General features: G+C 31.8%; 1 non-coding gene across 1 annotated transcript; it reads left to right on the forward strand.

Moving 5' to 3' along the window:
• The first annotated feature begins 3,275 nt into the window (after window positions 1-3,275).
• On the forward strand, window positions 3,276-5,385 carry LOC102520666. The gene is made up of 2 exons (XR_001367392.2): window positions 3,276-3,788; window positions 4,264-5,385. It is a non-coding gene; the product is annotated as a heat shock transcription factor, Y-linked (transcript).
• Window positions 5,386-5,929: the final 544 nt, after the last annotated feature.

A 5,929-nucleotide genomic window follows, 5' to 3' on the forward strand; every position in this document is an offset into this window, starting at 1 on the left:
CTAAGCCAAAGGCAAGCTCTTTACAAAGTACCACAAGACAATATAGAATTTTCCACATGTCTTTCAGATATTTTTCTACTATTTTCTTTCTAATGGTCCTTACATGCTAGATACACTCCAGCTTTAGATGTCCTGCTATAGTCACCCTTGCAGAAGTTTGTTCAAATTTTATTTAAGCCTACAATAAGCATCCTCTTCATGCTTCAAACCTTATCCTTCTAACTTTAAAGAGTTCATGAATTATTGACAATATTCCCTACTAAGGCAACAATTTAAGCTTCATACATATATGGATTTTTGTCTGTTTTGTTCTCTGAATTTCCAAAAACAATACCTGACATGTTGTAATATCTTAATAAGCATATGCTGAATGAATTAAAGAAAAGAATGGAAAAAAATGAAAACTGACCTTTAAGAACATCACTTCCTTCAAAACCTATCTTCCCACAAGCAAACATCTTGTTTCTTTATCGAGATATAATTCACATACCATAAAATTCACCTTTTAAAATTGCACATTTAGCAATTTCCAGAGTATTTATTTGCAAAGATGTGTAATAATCAACATTATCTAAACATAAAAAATTTGTACCACCCTAAAAAAAACACACTACTCTGTACATATTAGCAATCAATACCTCCTTCCGTTCCTCAAGCCCTTATATGTCTTCTAAAAACATATAAATAGAAAAAAATATATATGCATGCATATTCTGTACATTGGTAGTATTTTGTGACTGATAGCCTTTGTTCTAAACTATTTTCAAGGTTTAAACAACAAACATTATGGAATAAAGACAATATCTCCTTGGATGGAGGATGGTCAGGTTTGCAGGATTTAAAATACCAGGATATCCTAAACTTGGGATACCTCAACAATGATGCAAATTCATTGCATGGACTGCATTTACCTAGGCCAACATACATGCCACCAAAGATTATTTATGCAAATGCAAAAATCATGCCTCTTTCTGTAACTAATAGACTCTTCATAATGCTTTGTATTCATCAATTAAAATTCTTCTACCTCTTGAATTCTTAATTTTATAACTATTCAATATGTATTGTTGATCTAATCTCCAGAAGAATACTCAATGCCAATGACAGCTCTATAAATTAACAGTTATCAACCTTAGATAAACATCTAATCCTCCTAGGAAATTCTGCTAAATATTAGATTAATTTTTCTTCCCATATGAAATTACAAACTCTCAGCTAATTTAAAAACATGGAAATTCTTATTAAATCTTTACTTACTTCTATAAATCCCTTTCGAATGTTTAATCACCCAAATCTGTTCTCTATATCTTATAAAGCTCAAATCTTTGCTGATAAAACAGATTAGAAAATAAATATGATATGAAAAAAATTAAAGCAAGTCATTGAAATTAATTGTGAGGGAACAAGTAGAGACATGTACATGGCTGAAAAAATAAGAGGAGGAAAAATATAAAGCTTCAAGTAAATTTAAAGACTCCTTGACTTTCTGTTGTATGCCTCATGTAAGTTAAGGTTTTTAACCAGAAGTGTTATCAGGGATCAGATTTATATTTTAAATATTTATTAAAAATAAAATCATTTTTGTCCAGAAATTATGCAGCTACTGACTAATAATTATATAAGTTTGAAAGTAAAGTTTCCTTCACATCACAAATATTGAATATAATTAACATTTTTATTTCTCTATTTGTCCACAATATTTTTGTTAGATTTACTGAGATAAAATTTACATAACTTATATCCAACCTATGAAAGTGAAAATTCAGTGGTTTTTAGTATTTCAAAGCTACACAGCCAGTACCATAGTCACTTTAAAATTTTCTTCATATCTCCAAAAAGAGAAACTCTTCCCGTTACCAGTCATCCCATTTTTATTCCCAAGCTTTCCAACCTTACCACTAATACATTTTCTGTATCTGTGCATTTGCCTATTCTGAACATTTTATTTAAACAGAATCACAGAATGTGTAATATTCTGTAAGTCATTTCTTTCAAATACCGTATTTTTCAAAGTTTATCCACCTTGTATAGTATATCAATACATTTTTCCTTTTTATGGTCAAAAAATGTTCTATCGTATATAGATAAACATATTTTGATTATTCATCAGTTGATAGGCATTTGGGTTGTTTCTGCTCTTTGGGTATTGTGAGCAATGGTGTTATAAATATTCATACATACATTATTCTATATAATCTTTTAATATAAATCTTTTGTCTTTTGTAACAAATGTAATTACTCTCTTAGAGACACATTACAAACTTAGTTTACTTATAACACTGCTTTGTTAACTTCTACTCCCACTCTTTAGGATCTCCTTACAGGTAGATATCCTACTTTCTTTCAATGTCTTTTACTTCATGATTTCTCAGATATTTACAGAGGTACTAAACAGAAGTATATTTATTCCACTAATATGACTATGACAATGTTTTGAATACTGTTTAACACACAGACTACTTATCTAGGATACATGGATAAGTAAGTTTATATTCCGAAATTATTTTAATTAGTAACAACAGATTATTTTATTCAGTGATAACAGATCCATGTCATTTTTTAAGAACTGAATTAAAAAAATAGAAAAATAATAATTTTAAAGTATATGATTAAAGTACTGAATTAGATCAAATTCAGCAACATACAGTATCTTCAGAATGTTGTACAATAAATACTTTTCTAATTCTCAAAATCATCATCATGCTACAAGGAAATCCTATACACTTTAAATAGTATTCCCCAATCTCCCCCTCCCAACCCCTGGCAACCTGTTTTTGGTCTTATGATTATGCTTATTTTGTATAACTATTCTGCACAGATTTCAAATTCAAATTGACAGAACTATTTAATCACTTATTTTGCTTTACTCATTTTTTTGCATTGTCCGTTTACCAGGCCATTTGCTACTGGCACCAAGACTGCGTGTGTAGAAGAGAAAAATCACTTTTATTTCCAGAACCAAACAGATTTATTGATTGATTTAAAGGATTCTATAGGCATGAGATTTTGCAGATCTCATTTTTTGGTTAGTGTTTATGTAACCAGCCCATATTTTATTTTAACTGCATAAATTTCAAACAGAAGTAAACACTGGCTGAATGTTATACTTGGGTTGCTAGGAGACCAGTCATTTTGTGATGTCACAGCTACTCAGGTTGAGAACCATTGTGATGGCCTATCAGTTTATCTGTGCAGGCCTGCCAAAGCAACATTTGAAGCTGCAGTGTTCAAAGTCATGCAGATTAGAAAAGTAGCTATAGAAAAAGTTATTTGAGATGGCAAACATTTCTTCAGAAATTCTAGATGTGTATCCTAAAGGTGGACCAGTTGGTTCAGGAAACTCCAGCAGATCTCCATTGTGTGATCAAACATTCTCTGGGGACTTCGACTTGAGGTCTATGATTGAAGAAAATGCTTTTCAGACTTTGTCTGAAGAATCCTTGATAAAAAGGCCATGTTACACACATTGTGTCTCTGAACCAGATGAAGATAATGATTTTCGTTCTCTGACATTTCCAAGAAAACTCTGGAAAATAGTTGGGAGTGATCAATTTAAATCCATTTGGTGGGATGAGAATGGAACTTCTATAGTGATTGATGAAGATCTCTTTAAGAAAGAAGTTTTGGAAAGAAAGGCCCCTTTCAGAATATTTGAAACTGGAAGTATGAAAAGTTTAGTTAGACAGCTTAACCTTTATGGGTTTAGTAAAGTGCGGCAGAATTTTCAAAGATCTGCTTCTCTAGCTGACTTTCTGGCAGAAGAAAAAGAAGTCTCTGTTTTAAGCAAGGTATTCAGAAATTTTCAGTTACTACTTTTATGTAGAATATGTAAGATTTAATTTTGTACACTAGTAAATAAGTTCATATATATGGGCAAAAATAGACTTTGAAAATGAGATGAGATAATGTTAAAAATATTTATTTTTTAATTGAAGACAGTTTGGTCATAAAACAATTGGGATTATAAGAAACTTTCCTAGCAACTTAGAACATTATAAATGAACTGTACTTAAATACAAGTCTTGAAGCCACTTAAATTGGTATTTACTGTTACTGTAAATATACAACACATTATTATTTGAGGACCAAAATGAAATGTTTGTTCCTAATAAGTAAATTTTTAAAAATACTTAACATTGGACGTGTACTTTTGATGACATTAACTTTGTGTGATGAAACAAATCAGATTTTATAGTTTAGGTTTGTTGCTCTCTTTTATCTTAATTGAAAATGTCACTAAATAACTTTCTCCTTTGGTTTCAGTTGCAGTTCTATCATAATCCAAACTTTAAACGAGGCTGTCCCCAACTTTTAGTAAGAATGAAAAGAAGAATTGGGACTAAAAATGCTTCTCTGGTATCTTCATTAGCTCAAGATTTCAACAAGAAGCACTTTAAAGCAGGGGGTAATGTGGATAATCATAATTCTGGTTTTGTGGCTGACACTAGAGGAGAAAGTGCATTTTTACCTTCTGCAAATTTAAACATGCCTCTAATAAGAAAGCCCTCTACCAGACACATAATTGCTGATACAACTACCCCAGTCAGAGGTGATTTTTATCCTCCATCATCAATGTCAGTTAGACGAACAGAACAAATTGCAGTGGATCAACATGCTATTTTTAATCAGTTGACCACTTTCCACATGCACTCACAAAGCAGCTACACTGAAGCAAATGGCCGTGTTGTGAACTTCATTAAAACTACAACTTCTACTTCTCAGTACCGCATCCTGTCTCCTATACAGAGCAATTATTTTGGACTGATGGTGGAGCCTTCTACTTTTCCGAATAGATATCACAACATATCGGCCGATGAAGGTCCTTTTTCTAATCTTCAACCAGAAAGCAACCCACGGTTTCCAGTGCCAGTGATAGCTGATACATCAGCTGCATCTCTTTCAAGGGCAACTTACCAGCCATATTCAGTTTATGAACGTCATCTTAATTACAGCTGATCTACGAAAGGACTACCAGATTATGCAGGATAACAAAGATGTTTGCAAATATCGACAAATACCTGCAATTCTCTTACATGAACAATAAACTTACATGTTCACTTTCATTGTTTCATTTTCATTATTTTTTGAAATAATTAAGAGAAAAATGATGCTTCATTTCAATGCAAGATGCTTCATTTCAATACTTTACTATTTTTTAATATACGAAAATTTTAGTTATTAGTCATGCCTCCTTCTAAGTAAATTATATCTAATTAACATTTTTTTAAAAAGAAATTATGAGAGCAAAGGAAGAGGGAAATGGGATTAAGTAATTACTGAAGTAAATGATTTCTAAAATAGCCTAGGATAAATTGAATGGGTGTCTAAATTAGGATGGCATGGGAAAAGGGACAGATACAAATCAAATCTAGAAAAGGTAAATAGTATTTACTTCAATGTTTTATCAATTACATTACATTATACCAGTTACTTAAAAGAATACTTGGATTTTAGTTGGCAAAGATTGCCTTCATTAAAAAATACATTTTATACTTGAAAATGTATAGCATATTCTAGTCCGCCCAGTAACCATGAGGACAATTATATCATCACTGGAATAACAAAGATGATATGACATAGTCATAGATCGCATCACTGTCAGCACATGGTGATATTTTACAAGAGGTATTATAAAGGGTTATTTTTGCTCTACTGTCCCCAAAGCACCCTAGGTTATTTGTGCTTTTATTTCCTCCTTTCATGAGTCCACTCTGTATTTTCTAATGCACACTTTCATGTTGCTTTCTTGTTCCATCTAAAGACAGACATAAATCCTTATGCTGGCATTTGATGAGCTTCAGTATAGTTAACAAGTCGTTTGAAGATCTGGCATCTGTTTACCTTAGTGGTTTCATAGCTTTCTATTTCATGCTCCATCTGGAGCTGCATTGAGACAAACTATTTTCAGCCATGCCAACTCCCATCTCAG

The sequence above is a fragment of the Camelus ferus genome, unplaced genomic scaffold (genome assembly GCF_009834535.1).
Source record: "Camelus ferus isolate YT-003-E unplaced genomic scaffold, BCGSAC_Cfer_1.0 contig1888, whole genome shotgun sequence".
Lineage (NCBI taxonomy): Eukaryota > Metazoa > Chordata > Mammalia > Artiodactyla > Camelidae > Camelus > Camelus ferus.